Source organism: Peromyscus californicus, unplaced genomic scaffold (assembly GCF_007827085.1).
Source record: "Peromyscus californicus insignis strain IS unplaced genomic scaffold, ASM782708v3 Scaffold_5__1_contigs__length_169319896, whole genome shotgun sequence".
In the NCBI taxonomy this organism is placed as follows: Eukaryota; Metazoa; Chordata; class Mammalia; order Rodentia; family Cricetidae; genus Peromyscus; species Peromyscus californicus.
Window position 1 is genome coordinate 101,235,453 of NW_026294573.1, and position 21,974 is coordinate 101,257,426.

Genomic DNA, 21,974 nt, shown 5'->3' on the forward strand with positions numbered 1-21,974 from the left:
CACCTCCATCCTTACACCTCCATCCTCCTCACACCTCCATCCTTACACCTCCATCCTTACACCTCCATCCTTACACCTCCATCCTCCTTACACCTCCATCCTCCTTACACCTCCATCCTCCTCACACCTCCATCCTTACACCTCCATCCTTACACCTCCATCCTCCTCACACCTCCATCCTCCTTACACCTCCATCCTTACACCTCCATCCTCCTTACACCTCCATCCTTACACCTCCATCCTCCTCACACCTCCATCCTTACACCTCCATCCTCCTCACACCTCCATCCTCCTTACACCTCCATCCTTACACCTCCATCCTCACACCTCCATCCTTACACCTCCATCCTCCTCACACCTCCATCCTTACACCTCCATCCTCCTCACACCTCCATCCTTACACCTCCATCCTCCTTACACCTCCATCCTCCTTACACCTCCATCCTTACACCTCCATCCTCCTCACACCTCCATCCTTACACCTCCATCCTTACACCGCCATCCTTACACCTCCATCCTTACACCTCCATCCTTATACCTCCATCCTTACACCTCCATCCTTACACCTCCATCCTCCTTACACCTCCATCCTCTTCACACCTCCATCCTCCTTACACCTCCATCCTTACACCTCCATCCTCCTCACACCTCCATCCTTACACCTCCATCCTCACACCTCCATCCTCCTTACACCTCCATCCTCCTCACACCTCCGTCCTCCTCACACCTCCATCCTTACACCTCCATCCTCCTTACACCTCCATCCTTACACCTCCACCCTCCTTACACCTCCATCCTTACACCTCCATCATCCTTACACCTCCATCCTTACACCTCCATCCTTACACCTCCATCATCCTTACACCTCCATCCTTACACCTTTATCCTTACACCTCCATCCTTACACCTCCATCATCCTTACACCTCCATCCTTACACCTCCATCCTTACACCTCCATCATCCTTACACCTCCCTCCTCCTCACACCTCCATCCTTACACCTCCATCCTCACACCTCCGTCCTCCTTACACCCCCACCCTGTTCTTAGGTGACTGGCCTCTCATAACTGTGTCCGGCAGTGTTCTATGGGATGGCAACGGGATTCAGCAGGCATAGAGTGAGAAGGAACTGCTCCTGTCTGGCGGATGCTAAGTTTCACTCATATGCGCATCTTTGGATGTGTAATATAGTGATGAATAATTAATTGCACTCCAGGGACACTGCTGTGGAAGGAAAGGTAGACTCACAGAGTGGCCATGAGGCTCCCTGGAGCCCTGCTTCAACTGTTTTCTAGCTCTGGGACCATCCTGGAATTTACTACAGTTTCTGGGCTGCATTCTTCTCATTTGCAATTCAGAGAAACATGGACCTCACTTTCTAGGGATCTGGTGGATACTGTGCACAGAGCCTGTGGTATTATTTTGGGGAGAGATGGCTAAGTCCCGCTAGCCACACAGCTCGGGAGTGGCCATCCAGCTGTTCATTCTGGCTGTTTTGCTCTTTCGTCAGCTGGACACTAGAAGACCCCATGAGCATCAGCTCCACCTCTTTCTTCATTCAGCTGCTCTGACCTTGGGGTGCTGGAACTTGAAGCTGCAGATTTACAGGCCAGTGTGTTGAGTCCCTGATGCCTAGCTGTTGGTGCTGTGGGAGGTTGGGAACCTTTGGCCATGGGGCCTGGCTGGCAGATGGAGGGTTAGAGGCAGGGCTGGAAGGTGATACCCTGGCCCTTTTCTGCTTCCTGATCTGTCAAGAGGCGACAAGCTGCTTCATATTCCTGTTGTCACAGCCCTGAGCTGCTGTGGCCGCTTTGCCTTCCCCGGCAGGATGGACTGTATCCCTCAAACCACGGGTCAAATGGTCTTCCCTTTAGTTCTTTCTTCTGGGTGTTGGGTGAGAATGATACAGTGGTAACTGCGATACAGATGCTGAGCTCAGACAGTTCTCCATGTGACTCAGCAGGGACACTCGGGAAGGGGTGAGGCCGGAGAGGGTGAGAGGAGGTCAGGGAGGCCCTGGTCCAGGACAGAGGATTCAAGCCTCATCTCAGGACAACCAGAGTCATACTGGAGGTATCTGTGCCCCTCCCCCCAATGCCCTGAGATGCTGTCTCCCGTTCTACCTTGCCAAAGCTGCTGTGGCCAGGCATCCAGGGCCAGCCCAGAAGGGCAGCAGCAGTGGCATCAGGGCCAGGAGACAGAAGACATGGCTGTGGGATTGGCTTCCCATAAATAAGCACTCCTGTAACTGCTGAGAACCCGATCCATCGGCAGCAGTGAGGATACAGGGGGACAAAGTGCTGGGGTGGACACGTTAAGGTGGGGTCCTACTGTGTGCCACATTCACATTTAGGCTGGGGAAGACTGAGAAGAGCAATACAGGACTGCCCTTGAAGGGCCTCCAGTCTGCTTGTTATAATATGTGAACCCAAGCACAGTGGTTAAGTTCGGGCCACAAAAGGGCCCTTCACCTGCTGTAGGGAGAGGTGCATCCAGAAAGTTTCCCTGGAGGATATACCTTCCCAGTGAGCCCTAAGGCACAGGTGAGAGTTAGTGAAGGAGAGTGAAAGGAAAAAGTCTCCAGGCATAGGAAACAGCAAGTGTGAAGAGGCAAGTAAGTGAAATGTCACCTTCCATATGGGTGAGTGGCCACTAGGATTATCAGGACCCACTGACCTTCCTGCGTTCCTTCCTTCTGTCTATCCATCCTTCCCTTCCTCCCTCCCTCCTTCCCTCTCTCCCTCCCAACTTCCCTCTCTCTCAGCTTCCCTCCCTCCCTCTCTCCCTCCCTCTTTCCCTCCCTTCCTTCCTTGCACATTGGGCCTCCTGGTGTGCATTCTGCACTGAACTATATTCACATCTGTTATAAAAACCTTGAATCTGAGCTAGGTGTAGAAGACCTAATGTCACAGCCAGCAGGAATGGTGCTTGGGTTTAAACAGAGGCCACAGTGCAAAGCTGGAGACGTGAAGCTCAGGAATTGGCTGGCAGGAAGCTTTTTTGTGTCCCTTGACAGGGCAGTCCCTTTGGTGTCTGTGATGCAGCAATGGTGGAGGGCAGACGGTAGGCCCTACCCTGTGCACCAGACTGAAGGGTTTGCTCTGTCATCTGCAGACTAATGGGAGTCTCAGCCAGGAAAGCTAGGGATTTAGAATGGAATCTATGGCATGCCCCACTTGTATGGGACTGGCTGAGTGACAAGGCTTCCAGAAGAAACCCAGAGAGCCTTTTGCCCTCCTCCTGCACTTAGGCGAAAGGCAGAATTAGCATAAGGTCCCCTGAGTGAGACCCTTCCCACAAGGATACATGGTATTTGCAGAGATTAAAGCAGACATGTGGGAAATCCTTGTACAAAATTGTAAGGTACTTGCACTAAAAAACAAAGCACAGCCCTGCCTCTTATGGGTGTGTAACCTTGGGACGACTCTATGAGCCTTGGTTTTGACACTTGCCTTGATTATGCTGATGTGTGTTACAGACTCTGTCTTGCTGGGCTGTTAGAAGCTGTTTGAGTGTCTGTAGGGTGATAGATGCTATGGCATGCTGTGTCTGTGAGGACTTGTTTAGGGCTAGTCAGGATGATGGGCTGTGTTTCTTTGCGGGGTTGTGGTTTTTATCCAGATATGGCAAGAAAGCTGCACACCGGGATAGGTTTAGATCTTCTCTAAGTCACTGGTTGGTGGGCATCGTCTCCTGTCTTGTTCCATGTCCACTGTGTGAAGACGTAATCTTGGTTACAGTAGGAGGAAAAGATGAGCTTTTCTTTCTCTTTAAAAATAAAAATTTAAGTTAAAATGTAAAGTAATGGACTTCATTGTGGCATTTCATGCACACACACACATGCACACACACGGACACACACACATGCTCTCTCTCCCTCTCTTAAATCTAATCTCCACCTTTGAAAGAAAAATGTGCAGTATTTCTCTTTCTGAATCTGCCTTATTTTGCTTAGCATAGTGATATCCAGTTCCACCCATTTTTCGTGCATATTTTATGATTTCATCTTTCTTTGTGGCTGAGTAAAATTCCATTGTGCATATGGGACATATCTTTTTTTTATCTATTTGTCTGTTGCCAGCATCCAGACTGATTCTGTTTCTTAGCTGCTGTGAATAGTAGAGATATAAACACAAATGGACAAGTCCCTCCATGGTGCGAGCCTAGAGACCTCTGGGTAGATGCCTAGGAGTGGAATGACTGGGCCATATCTTCTTTCTACTTTGAGTTTTCGAGGACCCTCCACACTGATCTCCACAGTGGCTGCAGGGGTTTGCATCCCCACCAGCAGCGTATAGGGCTCCTCTTTTCCCACATCCTCACCAGCAGTTGTGGTTTTCTTGACAACAGCCAATCAGATTGGGCTGAGATGGACTCTCAAAGGAGTTGGAATTTTCTCAGATGGCTAAGGATGTCTAACACCTTTTCAAGAATGTACTAGCCAATTGTGTTTTTTCCACACCTCCTAAGTGAATGACTTGTCTACAGCCATCTTCCAGGGAGATGCTTTGTTTTGTTGAGGGTAGCCTTGAGCTGATTCTTAATTTTACATCTGTGTATTGTATGCATGTCTGTGTGTATATGCGTGTGTGTGCACATACCATGCTGCACATGTGGGCGCCACAGGACAATCTGTGGAAGTCAGCCCTCTCCTTCCACCATGTGGGTTCCAGGGATCCCACTCAGGTTGTCAAGCATGACCACAAGTGCCTTTACCACTGTCCTATTTTGCTGGCCTGACCTTGAACTCCTGACTCTCCTGCTCTCGTCTCTCTCTAGAGTGACAGGCATTTGTCATGTCACCACGTGACTTTATGTGGTGCAGGGGGTTGAACCCAGGACTTTGTGTATGCTGGGCAAGTGCTTTACAATGGGAGGTACAGCCTCAGACCCAGAACCCAGCATGTTTTTTAGGCTATTTTCTCACTGAATCTGGGACTCAACAATTTGGATAGACTGATGGATTGGTGAACAAGTCCCAGGGACCCTTCTGCCTGCACCTCTCCAGTACTGGGGATACAGGCACTCACTGGTTTTATGTGGGTACTGGGGACCAGAGTTGGGCCCTTGAGCAAAGGCTTTACTGACTGAGCGATGGCTAGGAGATGTCCCCAGCCCAAAGTGACTGACTGCTGTATCCTGCTACTCTGTTGAAGGTGTTCATCAGGCCGGTCTGTGAGGTCTTTTGTATATAGAGTCACGGCATCCATAAACAGGAGTTGTTTGACTTTTTTTCCTTTCCTGTTTGTAACCCTTTTGTGTTCTTTCTTTTCTCACAGCTCTGATGAAGACATTGAGCAGTATATTTAATGTTAAGGGGGCGCCCTTTCCTGTCCCAGACTTTAGGGAAATGCTCTCAGTTTTTGCCCGTTAGTATAATGTTGGCTATGCATTTATCCTGCAAAGCCTTTACCATGTTGCCCGGTGTCCCTTCTCCTAGTATTTCCAGGGCTTTTATCATGAGAGGACACTGAACTTCATCAAAGGCATTTTCTAGATTGGTTGAGATGATCATGTGAGTTCCTCAAGGCTCTTTATGTGTGGTGTTACACCTCCTGATTTGCATATGTTGAACCAACCTTGCATTCCCGGAATGAAAACCACCTCGTTGTGGCATGAAAACAAGCTGGTTGTGGTGTATGATCTTCTTGTGTTCTTGAATTCAATTCCCCAGAACATTTTTTAATGATTTATTTATTTTTATTTTATGTGCATTTTTTTTTGCCTGAATGTACGTATGTCTGTGTGAGGGTGTTGGATCCTTCTCCCCAACTCCCGAGGTGGAGTTACAGGTGTGAGCTGCCATGTGGGTACTATGAATTGAACCCAGGTCCTTTGGAAGAGCAGCCAGAGCCACTGGGCCATCTCTCTAGCCCAGTTTGCCAGAATTTTATTGAAAATTTTTATGTATATGTTCATCAAGGAAATTGGCTTATAATTTTCTTTTTTATTGTGTCTTTATCAGTTTTTTTTTTTTTTTTTTTTTTTTTTTTTTGGTTTTTCGAGACAGGGTTTCTCTGTGTAGCTTTGCGCCTTTCCTGGAACTCGCTTTGGAGACCAGGCTGGCCTCGAACTCACAAAGATCCGCCTGCCTCTGCCTCCCAGTTTTTTTTTTTTTTTAAAAAACCAGGATATACTGTTTTTGCAGAATGGGCTTGTTAGGGTTCCGTCCATTTTTGTTTTATGGGACAGTTTGGGGAGTGTTGGTGTGAGCTCTTTTCAAGGTTTAGTAGGATTCAGCAATGGGTCCATATGGACCTGGGTATTTCTTTTTTGGGAGACTTTTTAAATTATTGCTTCAATCTCATTGATCATTGTGGATCTTTTAAAGATGAACCTTCTTGATTTAATTTTGGTAGAACATATATATCTAGGAATTTTTCCATTTTTTGTCTAGGTTATCCAGATTTTTGGAGTGTAAGTTTTCCAAATATTTTCTTTTAAAAGAAGATTTATTTATTATGTATACAGTGTTCTGCCTGCAGGCCAGAAGAGGGTGCCAGTTCTTATTACAGATGGTTGGGAGCCACCATGTGGTTGCTGGGAATTGAACTCAGGACCTCTGGAAGAGCAGCCAGTGCTCTTATCCACTGAGCCGTCTCTCCAGCCCTCCAAATATTTTCTAATGATTTTAAATTACATTGGAATATGTAGTAACTTCTCTTTTTTCATTTCTGCTTTTATTAATCTGGGTCTTCTCTCTCTTTTTGTTACTTTGGTTAGTGGTTTGTAATTTTTTTTTTTTTTCTGGTTTTTTGAGACAGGGTTTCTCTGTGTAGTTTTGGTGCCTATCCTGGAACTTACTCTGTAGACTAGGCTGGCCTCAAACTCACAGAGATCCACCTGGCTCTGCCTCTTGAGTCCTAGGATTAAAGGCACGTGCCACCACTGCTTGGCCATAAATTTTTTTTAAATTATTTTTTCAAAGAGACAGTTCTTTGATTGATTCTATATATTGCTCTTTTAATCTCCATTTCATTCATTTGTGTTCTTATCTCTGTGTAGCTTTGCGCCTTTCCTGGAACTCGCTTTGGAGACCAGGCTAGCCTCGAACTCACAGAGATCCACCTGCCTCTGCCTCCTGAGTGCTGGGATTAAAGTCGTGTGCCACCACTGCCCAGCTAATTTCTTGTTGTCTACTGCTTTGAGGTATGGATTATTCTTGTTTTTCTGGGTCTTCGAGTTGCATCATTAGGTTGTTAGCATGAGATGTCTCTGAGTTTTAAACGTAGCACTCACAGCTATTGACCTCCACCCTAGAACTGCCTTAGCTACATCCCCATGATTCTGGTGGGCTGTGATTTTGCTTTTATCTCCTTCCAGGAATTTAAAAAACGTCTTTCCTAACTTCTTCAGAGACCCACTGGTTATTCAAGAGGGTAGTGTGCAGTCTTCATGTATTTGTGTGGTGTCAATAATACATCTTTTATTGGCTTCTAGTTTCATTGTACTACAATCTGATAAGATAAAAGAAATCATTTTGATTCTTTTTTATTTTACAAGGCTTGATTTGTGACTTAGAATGTGGCCTATAGAAGGTTCCAGAGACTACTGAGAAAATGTATATTCTTTGTCTATTTGATAGAATATTCTGGTGGATTTCATCGTATTTCTTCTTTGTTCATTTATTTCCCTCATTAAACTTTTTTTTTTCCACTGTGCTTTGTGATTGAGACTGTGATTGTTTGGATAAGTATGGCCCCCATTGATAGACTCCTGTGTTTGAAAGCTTGACCTATAGGGAGTGGCACTATTAGGAGGTGTGGCCTTGTTGGAATAGGTGTGGCCTTGTTGGAGGAGGTGTGTCCCTGTGGGGGTGGGCTTTGAGGTCTCATATGCTTAAGGTAGGCCCAGTGTGGGAGTCAATTTACTTCCTGTTGCCTGCGGATCAAGATGTAGAACTCTCAGCTTCCTCTCCAGCGCCATGTCTGCCTGCATGCTGCCATGCTTCCCGCCATGATGACAATGGACTAAAGCTCTGAACTGTAAACCAGCCCTAATTAAATGTTTTTCTTTTAAGAGTTTTTGTGGTCATGGTATTTCTTCACAGCAGTAGAAACCCTCACTAAGACAGAGACTGACTCTCTTCTGACTGTGTCTACTATTCCCCCAGGCGTCCATCTGCAGCGCTGGCTTGGTAGTCAGAAGCTGCCTTGGTTTGTGTTTGTCTTGAAATGTCCCTATTTCTCTACCAACTTAAAACAGCTCTTCTCTGTGTGGAAGTCTTCGTTGGTAACTGTTTGCTTTCAGAGTCTCCAGTACCCCAGTCCATGCTTCCCTGGCTTCCAGAGATGCTGATGAAATCTGACATGATTCTGATGTTTTTGTCTTTGTAGGAGAGTTGGAAAGTTTTCTCTTGCAGCTTCTGATATTATTTCTCTGCTTTGCATTTTTGATGTCTTGATTTCAATATGTCTTAGAAAGCTTATTCTCTAGTGATGTCTGCTTGGGGTCTAGGTGCCTCTTACATTTGCGTATTCCTTTCTTTCTCCGGATTTGGGGATTTCTCTGCTGTGGTTTTATTGAATAGGTTCTCTGTGCTTTTAGTGTTTGTCTCAGCTCCTTCTCCTCCACAGATTCTTAGATTTTATCTTTGGGTCGTACATAGCCCATCCTTCTTGAACAACGTGAGTCTGATGGTTAATGTTGATGGTCAATGTGGTAGGCTCTGGAAGCCCTGGAGAGACAGGCTAGGTGTGCCTACAGAGGGTTATCTAAACGATGTTAACAGATGTGGGATGACGCACTGTGAATGTGGGCGGCACATTCCGTGGACCAGGGTCCCAGACTAAGAAGAAAGCATGAGCATCCGCAGGCATCTGTCATTGCATCCTGACTGCAGATGCAATGTGACACTGTGCCAGCCCCACCGTGACAGCCTGCACCTTCAAACTGTGAGCAAAACCAGACCTTTCTTCCTCATGCTGTTTTGTCCAGCATGCTGTCACAGTGATGAGGAAAGTAACCGGTACAGTGGCGTTTCTCTGACCTGCCCACCAGCCCGACACTCTTCTGTGTGATCCTGTCCGTTGGTGACGATTTCCTCTGTGTTTAGAACCTGATTCTCTGAGTCTTTCCTTCCGTTTTCATTTGCTCATCCCACACTCAATATCTCAGACTCCTGCCGAGGGTTTCTTCCACGTCATTGGTCTTTCTCTTCTTATTGCTGTTTTTCTCATCTATTTTGCTGACTTTTTTTCTCTACGTTGCTCACTTTCCTCTCTAGTTCCTGGATAGATTCCACCAGCTTGCTTGTATCTTTTTTCAGGGCCTCAGTCATTGCTCCTAGAAAGTGTTAGACTCCGGCCCTCCTCCTTTTAAAAACCTATTTCAGTATCTTCGGAACACCTGTTTCAGGAGCTATGGACTTAGGATGCAAGAGGAGTCCTGTGTCGGAGTCTGCCGACAGTCAGCTGCGTAGCTGGGTAGAGGCTTGTGGATTGAAGAGACAATGAAGACAGAAAAGAGTCAAGAGGTCTGCTGGTCAATGCTGGACAGCCCGGAGTTTATTTTACAGACAGCTTATATACGGTTTTGAAGGACAGAGGCAGAACAATGCACAGCACAGGCATTCAACCACTATCTATCCTGCCTTGCATCAAGGAGCAGGCAGTTTCATTTTCTATCTCCATGTACCTCTGGCTGGCATCAGCAGCCTGCATCTAGCTAGATAGTGTGTTCCTTCTGGTGGGCTAATCAGGACTTTCTCACAGCCCTTCAAGGAGACTCTGTGGGCTAATCAGAACTTTCTCACAGCCTTGGAGCAAACAAGCCTGAACTCTATTGACTCAGAATAGACTTCAGATTCAAACTGGGAAACTGAGTCAGTTGTGGGCTCCCACAGTCCTGCTGTCCTGCTTTTGTGTTTCCTGTGTTTCTGCTTGCAGTTTGTGCATCTGTTGGCTTGGCTTTCTCTTCCAGTTTTATTTGAGGATTTTCTTATTAAGCAGCCTACACTTGAGGGCTCAGCCCTTAGCACCACTCAGAAAGGAGAAAACAAACCACTGGTTTTAGAACAAACAAACAAAGAGACAGAGCATCAGAGAGGCATCCTCCAGTAGCCGATGGGAGCAGATGCAGAGACCCTCAACCAAACACTAGGTGCAGAGAGAGCCCAAATTGAAGATCTCCATTGGGCCCCTTCCCTTGGAGTTCAGGGAACCCCTAGGAAGAGGAGGAGGAAGGATTGTAGGAGCCAGAGGGGTCGAGGTCACCAGGAGAACATAACCCACAGAATCAGCTAAGCAGGGCTCATAGGGGCTCACAGAGACTGGATCAACAATCAAGGAGCCTGTGTGGGTCTGTGCTATGTCCGATGCTATGACTGTTTAGCTTGGGGTTTTTGTGGGACTCAGAACAGTGAGAGTGGGGGTGTCTCTGACTCTCCCCCCTGTTCTTGGGACTCTTTTCCCTCCCACTGGGTTGCATTTCCCAGCCCTGATTTGAGGGTTTGTGACTAGTCTTATTGTAACTTGTTACACCATCTTTGGTTGGTATCCCTGGGAGGCCTGATCTTTTCTGAAGGGAAACAGAAGAGGAGTGGATCTGAAGGAGAGGGTAGATGTGGGGAGGGGACTGAGAAGAGTGGATGGAGAGGAACTGTAGTTAGGATGTATTGTATGAGAGAAGAATTTAAAAAAACCCTGTGGTATAATTTAAAATTTTATAAAATATGAAAGACTATAGAAGATATATTTTGAAGAAACTATATTAAAATTTTCCATGTGAAGATACAATTTCTATTATGTTTTTATAGCATTTTTCAATATTTCCAAAAACAAACAAGCAAACAAACAACAACAACAGATAAAGCCAAACACTCCTAACGTTTCATGGAGAAGGGGAGGAGGGGAGGAGGGGAGGAGGGGAGGAGGGGAGGAGGGGAGGAGGGGAGGAGGGGAGGAGGGGAGGAGGGGAGGAGGGGAGGAGGGGAGGAGGGGAGGGGGGGGTAATATGGTAAAAAGGGGAAAGAGAGAAAGTGCCCAGTATTAAAACATGTAATAAAAGTGGAAAAAATAAGCGAAAGGAGGTTTTTAAAAAGTCATTTAAGGCCGGGCGGTGGTGGCGCACGCCTTTAATCCCAGCACTCGGGAGGCAGAGCCAGGTGGATCTCTGTGAGTTCGAGGCCAGCCTGGGCTACCAAGTGAGTTCCAGGAAAGGCGCAAAGCTACACAGAGAAACCCTGTCTCGAAAAACAAAACAAAACAAAACAAAAAAAAAAGAAGTCATTTAAAGTATGATGAAATAGAAATAATGTTTGAGTGATCAGGTTGCGGGAAAGAGGGAGAGAAAATACTGAAAGAGACTCCTGGAAAAGTTGGGGGGCATTTTGGGGTCAGGTTAAAATTCGGGTGCAAGAGAATCTCTCAGGAATCTACAAGGATGACCCCAGCTAAGACCTTAGCCAGAGCAGATACATAGCCTGACTGGCCATCTCCTGTGACCAGGTTGACGCCTAGCTCAATTGTCGTCATAGAGGCTTCATGCAGCAACTGAGGGAAGCAGATTCAGACCCACAGCCAAACATTGGGTGGAGTTCTGGGAATCCTGCTGAAGAGAGGGAGGAAGGATTGTAGGAGTCAGAGGGGTCAAGACACCACAAGAAAAGCCAGAATCAGCTAAGCTGGGCTGATAGGGGCTCACAGAGACTTAACCAACAACCAGAGAGCCTGCATGGGACTGACCCAGCCCTCTGCATAGATGTTACAGTTGTGTAGGTTGGTCTGCTTGTGGGACTCCTAACAGTGGGAATTGGGGCTGTTGTCTCTGTCTCTTTTACAGACTTCTGGGACCCTAATCCTCATACTGGGCACCTTGCCCAGCCTTAATACTTGGGGAGGTGCTTAGTCTTACTGCAACTTGATATGCCATGTTTTATTGATACTTATGGGAGACCTGCCCTTTCCTAAACAGAAGTGGAGGAGGAGTGGATAGAGAGTGGTGAGCTCTGTCCCAGCCTCCTACAATGGGGCTGTGACTTTCCCCTTCGACCTCCAGTGCCTCAGCCAAGCCTCCTGCTGCCTTCGCTCTGTGGCCAGTTGGCACCTGGCTCCTGCTCTTTGCGACTCCCTTCCCTGCCACCCTCTTCCTGGAGCTGTGGCAGGTTAAATTCAGGCTTCCTGTCTTAGACTGTTCTCCACTCCCGTGCCTCCAGGACACCTGGTTTTAAACACGAAGATCCTTCTCAAGATGGCGCCTGGGTTCTGTAAGTGACAAAGAGGGACTCTTCTGCGCTGCTGACCCATCCATGCAGTGGAGAAACCACAGTCTCACCAAAACCCACTGAATTCATTGCTTTTCTGTTGCTGCAATAAAATTCCATGACCAGAAGCAACTTATAGAAGAAAGAGTTTATTTTAGCTTATAGTGTCAGAAGGGGTGTCCATAAGGGCAGGGGAGAGGGGTGGGTGGGAGTGGGGGAGGCATGGCAGTCAGAGGCTGGAGCGGGAAGCTGAGAGATCACATCTTCAAGTACAGACATGAAGCAGGGAAAGGGAACTGGAAGTGGGATGAGGGTCTAAACTCCCAAAACCACCCTGTCAGTGTTCTATTGCTGTGAAGAGACGCCATAACCACGGCAACTCTTACAAAGGAAAACATTCAGTTGGGCTGGCTTACAGTTCCAGAGGTTTAGTCCATTATCATCATGGTGGGACATGAGAACATGTGGCAGACATGGTGCTGGAGAAGTAGCTGAGAGTCCTACATCCAGATCAGCAGGCAGCAGGAAGAGAGAGTGTGCCATTAGGCTTGGCTTGAGCTTCTGAAACCTCAAAGCCCACCCCCAGTGACACTTCCTCCAACAAAAGCCACACCTACTGCAACAAGGCCACACCTCCTAATAGCACCACTCCTTATGGACCTACGGGGGCCATTTTCATCCAAACCACCACACACCCCGAGTGACATACTTCCTCCAGCAAGGATCCATGATCTAAAAGTTTCATAACATCTGTCTTACTTTTTATTGCTGTCATAAGACTTCATGACCAAGGCAACTTACAGAAGAAAGAGTTTCAGAGGGTTAGAGACCATGAGCATCATGGGAGGGAGCAAGGCAGCAAGCATGGCTCTGGAGCAGGAGCTGGGAGCTTACATCTTGGTCCACGAGCAGGAGGCAGAGAGAGGCACAGAGCGGTAACTGGGAATGGCCTGGACTTTTGAAACCTCAAAGCCCGCCCCAGTAACACACCTCCACCAATAAAGTCACACCTCCTAATCCTTCCCAAACAGTCCCACTAACTGAGGACCAGGCATATGAGCCTATGGGGGCCATTCTCATCCAAACTACCACATTCCAAAACCAGGCCTCCAATGTTGAAATACATGAGCCTATGGGTGACTTTTTTTTTTATTCAAAGCACTAGACCCACAATTGGATTTGAGGCCTCTTGAGTGCTGTGAGCATGTCCCGAGGGGAGGAACACAATTCTGTTTTCATCAAGGCCACAGGGCTTGCATTTTTGAGGGGCACCTGCTTCGGCCACCTCTGGGAGCTTCACAGCTGGAGCTGTGCTTGGCTTCTTTTCCATCACTGCCCTCATGAACTCCTGAGCTCTTCCTCCGGCTCCCTTTGGAACACTCCGCTCTTTCTTTATTGACTCTTAGCTGGGTTATACAGAGGCACCCCCACCTATGCTCGCCCACTGCACAGTTTACTCCAAGATGGGTGTTTCTTGAAGAACAGAAATCATCCCCATTTTACCTAGAAAATAGAGAAGTTCCATCCTGATTTTTTTTTTTTTTTTTTTGTAGCTGTCAGGAAGTTCAGAGCAAAATGGTAGCCCAGTAATTAGCAATACCAGTGGTTATCATATGATGTTCTTCCTCTGCGTTTTACCTGATTTTAGTGTACTGCTTTTCAGAGTACATTGTTGCCTAACTAAAGTATTGTACTAAGAGGCCTGAACCAATCCACTGCAGCCATTGGAAAGCGTCATTGGGAGAGGGGTGCACACTTAGTCACTTGTACTAGTCCCTTAGTCCCAATCACCACATCTGTGGCAGCTTCAGACTGCAGACCTTAATTCTATCATTGTCATCATGGGGGTCAAAGGTCCCAAGCAAGATGGCAGCTGGGCTGCACTTGCAGTGTGGGCTTCAGGGAGAGTCCAGCCCCTGCCTCTTCTGCATGAGACCAGAGGAGGCAAGGTGGACGGGACCCCTTTGTTGACCAGAGAGTGAAATTCTAACCAGCTTAACCCAGCAGTGTTTTACAGGTCCCTGCAGGTCCCCTGGGAGGTGGATGATAGAAGATGGTTGGTTAAGGTGGTAGCTTCGTGATGGCTGGCCAGTTCTGGGCTCGCTCTCCTAATGTGGTGTACAGGGAACAGAGGGTTCTCTACTCTCAGCTCTCATTTAAAATTCCAGCAAAGCCGGGCGGTGGTGGCGCACGCCTTTAATCCCAGCACTCGGGAGGCAGAGCCAGGCGGATCTCTGTGAGTTCGAGGCCAGCCTGGTCTCCAAAGCGAGTTCCAGGAAAGGCGCAAAGCTACAGAGAAACCCTGTCTCGAAAAACCAAAAAAAAAAAAAAAAAAAATAAATAAATAAATAAATAAATAAATAAATAAATAAAATAAAATAAAATAAAATTCCAGCAAAAGCTGGAAGGAAAAGTATGGGCTCAGGACCCCCAGGGCCAAGTTCTCAGCACAAAGGAGATCTATTTGCCCCAGAGGGACAAAGGGGCAGGGATAAGGGACAAAGACAGAAGATAGAGGAGGAGGGGGAAGAGAACAAGGGAGAAGGGGAATTTGTCCTAGAGGGACAAAGGACTACCTCTGGATAGAGGGGAGACAGATGTGGCACATAAGAAAATGGCGGTGTGGTGGTTTGAATGTAATTGGCTTCTATAAGCTCATAGGGAGTGGCACTATTAGAAAGTGTGGCCTCGTTGGAGGAAGTGTCACTGTGGGGGCGGGCTTTGAGGTCTCCTTTGCTCAAGCCATGCTCAGTATGACACACACACTTCACTTCCTGTTGCCTGCTGATCAAGATGTAGAACTCTCAGCTCCTTCTCCAGCACCATGTCTGCCTGCACGCTGCCATGTCCCACCATGATGATAACGGACTCAACCTCTGAAACTGTAAGCCAGCCCAAACTATATGCTTTCTTTTGTAAGAGCTGATGGGGTCATGGTGTCTCTTTATAGCAATAAAAACCCAAACTACGACAGGCAGGATATAAAGGTAAAGGGGGAAACCTCATGTCAGGATGAGGTGTTTAATTTTAATTGGTCGTGTTAATCAGGTGAGCCAAAGGGGGCTTTTGATTGCTGGACTTCAATACTTTGATGGCTGGACCTTGGCAGTCAGCCTCAGGAGGAGGAAGTGGCCAAATAAGGGAATGGACCTTGGGGGCTAGCTTTAGGGACATAATCTAATGGTTTTTAGAAGACAGAGGGAATTGGGGAGAAGGGCAAGGCCTGCCAGGGTCACATGCTCAAGTGGGCTAGAGTCCCTTCAAAAACTCTGATTGGCCTATTTTGGGTCACATGACTGATTTTTGGACCAATCATCTTGGCCCAGGAGATGTGACATGTGACCCAGTTTACTCCATTCCTGTGCCTGGAAGATGGATTTGAGTTGAAGTGAGGGAAGGGTAGTTTTTCAGAAGAAAGAAGGGCGACATTCCTGGAAAAGAAGCACTCTCAGGAAGATGAAGTGGGTTTTCCAACAGAGGAATGACCAGATGGTCCCTGGCTGAAGGGCTGCAGAGACTGTGCATCCAACACTGGCTGCCTCTGCAGCAGCCCCGATGCTCTCCTCAGCTGCCCTGGAGTCTGCGCTTGGTCATGTGACTTGCTCTGGCAGGTGGACATTTGCCGGTGTGACATAAGCAGAAAACTGGCAAACGCCGGGTGCTTGGGTAAACACTTGCCTTCGCTCTTGCTGCTGGCACCCCTGAGTCCACTTCAGAAGTTCAAGCTAGCCCACTGGAGGATTCAATCATGCCAAGACAGATTACGGCTGCCCAGAATATCTCACTGGAGGCCCAGGTGTGAGCGAGGCCAGCCCAGACAGAAGAAGCACCCACCAGCTCTCAGAATTATGAAGATCCTTCTTCTGAACCATGGTTTTTGACACAGTTGAGTAGCATCTTGATTTGGAGGATACTGGAGGAAAGGGTGGTAGTTGGGGCAGGAGAAGCATGCCCAGCAGAAGAGACAGAATCAGATATGAAACTGTGTAGCACACGTGGACACCCCAGGGTTTGGCACACCTGCAGCACAGAGAGCATTGGAAAATTACAGAAAATACAGTCAAAGGAGGAGGCAAGAGCTGGGTCAGAAAGAGCATTTCATATCAGACTAAAGAAATACGTTTTGGGGTTGGAGAGATGGCTCAGGGTTTAGGAGAACAATGGTTCGTTTCCCAATACTCACAGGCTGGTTTATAACCATCTGTAACCCGTTTCCAGTTCCGGGGATGTGATGCCCCCTTCTGGCTGCTGTGTGGCAAAACACTTCTAGGGAGACACAACACACTACTCACCCCAGACAGGGAACCCACAACAGACCAAAGTACGGATGCCACCAAAGTCCAACTTGGTGAGCCAATGAGTTTTATTGATGTTATTCGCAGGAGTCTGGATGAGGGGTTTCTCACAGGAGCAGAAATGACTCACAGACAGCTGCATCACCAAAGCCCACCCCAGCATGGGTGACAGCTCACACAGCTGGAACCCTGGAGCACATTGCACAGCCCGCAGGCAGCTCAGCAGGTTGAAGAGTGTCCTTTCCAGGTGCCTCTGGCCAAGTGACCAGGTAGCTCAGCTGGTTTCTGCTTCTTCCAGGCAGCCGGTGTGGTCTCAGAATCTTCTTTGCAGCTTTTCTCCTCAGAGTCTTCTTTACAGCTCAACTCTGCTAATCTGAGAGGGGCTCTCAGCTTTTATTACTCACTCTGACAGGGAGGGGCCTAGTGAATCCAGCCAGTTTCAGGGACTTCCTGAAGCTGTTTTGAGTTGTGTTCACGTTCCCATTTAAGGAATTTCCTCCAGGATGAACTGTTTCAATCTCAGAGGAAACTGTTATACAACAGGTACACAATCAGGCAATACAGGCAAAACATCCCTACACGTAAAGTAACTGTAATAATTAAAAAAAAATTTTTATCCTGTGGTCCATGAGAGAAACTGTAGAAAGATTTGATGTAGTGAGGAGACATGATTGGACTTGTGTCTTAAAAACCCCGCAGCTATCATTAACGTTCACCAGAGACTTGAGATATGCTTGTCAGAAAGGCTGTCCTGATTGCAGGACTGGAGGTGGCAGACAGACCAGAGAGGAGGTCATCATAGGGACTGGGGGAGCTGGATAAAAGCCTGGGCCAGTGGCCACTGGTACTGCTGTGGGATGTCTTTCTGTACACTGTGAATATGTTTTATTACCATTGGTTAATAAAGAAGCTGCTTTGGCCTATAGCAAGGCAGGCTATAGCCAGGCAGGAAATCCAAGCAGAGACACAGGGAGAAGAGGACAGAGTCGAGAAGATGCCAGCCAGTCAGCAGCCAAAGGAGCAAGATGTATTAGAACACAGGGAAAGCCACAAGACAAGTGGCGAAACACAGATGAATAGAAATGGGTTGATTTAAGTTGCAAGAGCTGGTTAGTAATAAGCCTGAGCTATTGGCCAAACAGTTTGTAATTAATATTAAGCCTCTGGGTGATTATTTTATAAGCCGCTGCGGGACCACAGGACCGGGCAGAACAGAAAAGCCTCCGTCTACAAGTGCAGTAGAGCAGGGGACAGATGGGTGATAAGGGTCAGGAGGCAGACGGCCTGGTAAGCTCACACCAGGGGCGAGGAAGAACAAGCCATAGTTCTTGAGAATCACAATCTTGTTCTTGAGAACAAGACTTAGATGATTCTAGGAGGTTTGCCTTAGATGAATGTGGAGAATTTTGGAACCAACAACACTGTCGATTCTCAGCATTGTAGAAACCCAGTTCCCAAGACTGGAAGGGAGCTAGAGGCTCTGAGACTCCATCCGTCAACTTTACTTGCCACCAATCACTCCCAAACCGGTTTTAAGGGGAATGGGGTTGGAAGGGTGAGTTGTGCCTGACTGTAATCCCAGCACACAGAAGCAAGAGGATCGTGTAGTGAGCAGATGTCTGAGCAGCCTTAGAATGATCCTGTTGTGGGGTGAGGTGGTAAGACATGGCAGCCACTACCTCAGGGCACTCACTGGGGGTTGGGGAGTGGGGCTCTGTCAATTCCCTAGCAACAGGGCTGGGGATGGGTGCTGGGGACCGCCCTCAGGGAGATGCCCCAGGCATGAATTGTCTGCCACAGGGACAGACAACTCTGGAGAGACAGAAGGGGGTCAACGCCCACACCAGTCACTAGTGACGAACTGCAGGTCACCTGCCTCCTTTGAGCATCGAGGAAACTCTCTGTCTATCAAATGTGAATGGGTGCCACCCTGTCCCCAAAGGAGACCAAACTGAACTAAGGAAAGGGACACAGTTGCAGGTACTGACACTCCCCTCTCCAAGCCACTCACCCTGCCTGCCTCAACGTCCTGTGAACTCATCAGCCACAGCAACAGCCACGGGACCATCGATACCTCCACAGCCCCCAGTCACTGTGGCCCCCCGACGCAATTCCTAGAATAGAAAAGGACTTTACGTCTAGGATGATGTAAGATTTCTATGTTCAAGGGAGCAGAATGACATGGCAGACGTAGTATGGGCCTGGACCTCAGGAGGCCTGCATTCAAAGCTTTGTTCTGTGTGTGTGTGTGTGTGTGTGTGTGTGTGTGTGTGTGTGTGTGTGTGTGTTTAGCTGGAGTTTAACCCTGAGCCTTGTGCATCCTAGACAAGTGCTGTATCACTGGGCTACACACCTACTCCCTTGTTTAACCCTTGGTTTACCGCAGATGTAGCAAATACACAGGGCTGATGGTGCTTCATGGAATGTTTGCCCTCTCTTGGGCTGGGTGGTTGCAGAGGGCCCTTCCAACACCGTCGTTCTTTGCTTCAGGCTCATGCCTACCTCCTTGAGCTCTACCAGGACCAGTGGAGGAAGTGGATGCCAGGGTCTTGTTGAAATTGAGGAGATGCATGGGGTAGGGAAGGCTCATGCTGGTTCCTCCAGGGAGCTGGCCCAGATGCCGGGGCCTTGTATACCGTGAACAGTGTAAGCTCAGCCAACAGCGGCTGAGGAAGCTGGATTTAGTCAGCATTAAACTGTATTAAGCTGCGCTGTTTCTACAAAGAGTGTGTTTTAGGATAAACCTGATGCCAAAGGCACCCTGAGAGCAAGTGACTTTGTGCCGTCCCGGCCCTTAGTGCAGAGAGCCAGTCTCCTGCACACCCACATGCACTTGGAACAGGAAATCCAGCTTCAGCCTCTTCCTGTTTCTTCCAGCAGAACACCACCCAGAGCTAAGCATTTGACTCAGGCTGGGCCAATGGAGACACTCCAGCCTGCAGGCTACTGTGATTCTTCCAGATTTTTTCACGTCACACAAACAAGGCAGAGCACTTTCTTGGGATCCTTTCCTCTGGTGGAAGGTCCTGGTTGCAGTGCTGTTGGAAGTCGTGTGATCTCCCCACAGAACACCTCTGTGGCAGGACAGAAAGTCTGGCTGGTGTCTGAGTCCCCGACTTCAGATCTCCCAAGGCCAGCTCCACTCCTGGGCTTCTTGTCCTTAATAAAATACTTTGTCCACTTAAACTAGTATTTGGTTTTTAGCACTCCAAATCAAGGTAATTCTGCTTGGGATTGATCACCTCTTAGTTCAGAGCATGAAAGCAGCTCGCCTAGGCTCTCCCGAGCACATCTGGTGCAGAGCAGAACTCAGGACCCAATTCTTCACCTCGTGTAGTCCCTTTTCTGATGAATGTCCTTGTAACTCTTGGGGTTCCAAGGCCTCTGGCACAGGGCCTGGGCTCAGAGGACAGTGGCATACAGTATAAAAAGCACCTACTTCGTGCTCACCGAAGCCTCCTGTGGGGTCTGTGACAAGGCTGTGGGCAGAGTATATGCCCTTGGCTCCAACAAGAGACGGCCTCATGCCCCTGTCGGCCCTGGCAGCCCCTCCCTTGCCTGCCACCTGCTCTCCCTTCCAAGAAAAAGACAACCGTCACCCTCTACGGAACAGTTTGTAGAGGGAGGCATGGACACTGCCCAGCAAGAGGTACTGTTGTCCCTTCCCATAACAGATGGCAAACCTAAGCTGTGGAACAATTACAGAGCATGCCTAAAACGAGCAACACAACCCACAACACAGAGCTGGGATATGAACTCAGCTGCCTGTTCCTAGGCTTTCTCAACCGTTGTAGTTTATGTTGTAGAGATGGTGCCTTGTGTTGCCCACGCTGGTCTCCCACACGTGGGCTCAAGCTATCATCCTCAGCTTCCTGAGTGGCTGACCCTACAGATAGGAGCCATTGCACAGCCATGCGCAGACATTCCCTCGGTGTGGTATCTTCTTTAGGAATTGTGCATCAGAGTATTCTCTGACAACAGGACGCTCTGGCTTCGGGAGGGATGAGGGCAATGGCAGGTGTTTTGAGGTTGAAACCGGCAAGTTTGTATTCTGGTTCTAGAGTACTACGTGTGGGTTAGAGCACGCCTATCTACTAGCTGTTTCAAGGCAGTCTATGCAGCTTATACTATCACGGAAGAAAGGGGAGACAGTTCTGTTCTTGGCCATTCTTGGGGGCTGGCTGGACGAGCTTTATTTCAGTAGGGTCTTTCCAGTCCTGTACAGGTTGCAAAGCAAACTCCAGTGTCCCTGGATTGTAAAAATCCTCTGGGAAGGCAAGACTAGCCGAAGCCTGAGAGGGGGCTATGCTGGGCTGCGTGAGTGTGCAGGTGTGTTTTCACATGCATGTGTTTTTGTGTACGAGAAGGGTTGTGATTGTTCCTGTGAGAACGGATTCCAGTTGTGAGGAGCTGCCAGCTCGGAGGGGAGCGTTCCGGCCCACTGCCCATGTTTGGAGTCACTCAGACTTAGCTGAGTACACAGCAGCCGGGAGCCTAATTTCGGCAGCTGACATCAGCAAGCAGCAGAAAAATGTAGGTGCAGTCCCCCTCCTTCCCTCTCCCTGTTCCCTTCCAGGGGTGAAACAGGCCCGGCCCGGCCAACAGGTCTGCACATGAAATATCCAGGGAACAAGTGTAGGGCAGCTCTGGGCACATGTGTACACCACATGTACATGCAAGTGGCTTTCCGGGGTGCATGTGTGGGAAGGTGTGGGCTGTGGCTTCTGGTCCGGCTCAGCTCTGATCGACTCTCCCCTCCGAGCTCTGACTGTCCATCTGTGTAATTGGGCAGAAGGATGCCTGTCTCCCAGGACTGCTGGTCCCTGCAGAGAGTGAGGTTTGAGAACTCTGGTCTAAGAGAGCCCTGTGAGACAATGACCCCCAGCTTTCATTCCATGAACAGGGATGATGAGCCAAGATGGGGACAGGGAAGTGCCTGGGTCATGGAGCAAATCCAGCACAGTCTGACGAGAACGTGGGCCTCCTGCCTCCCAGGAATGATGTGCTAAAGCTCAAGCCAGTCCTGGAAAAACAAGAGCAAGATGCTGTCAAAGGCGAGCTCTCACTGGCTTCCCCGACCTTGCACGCTGGTGTCATTTTGAGGGCAACACACTCTGCAAACATTACTTATGAGCACAGACTCACATGGATTCTGCCGGAGGGGGTCTCTCGTAGCTCAGAGAGATGTACAAAGGACGGCATGACTCTGGGTTTGCTGAGCGTGTTGATTTACTTCATGACTACAAGTTCATACGGAGTTCTTGAGGATCCTCTGGCCCCTTGATTGACTCTGCATGAATCCAGCTTTTCCTAAAAGATAAACTGCAGAATAGATGGAGATATGGAGGCCAGGTTTTAGGACCACTCACCGTTTGTCTGTGGCCCATCTATAAACAGCTAGGCTGGTCCTCTTCCGTGTGCCAGCTCTGCCCACATCTGCCCACTGCAGACCTCAGCTCACCACTTCCCTTTGACTCT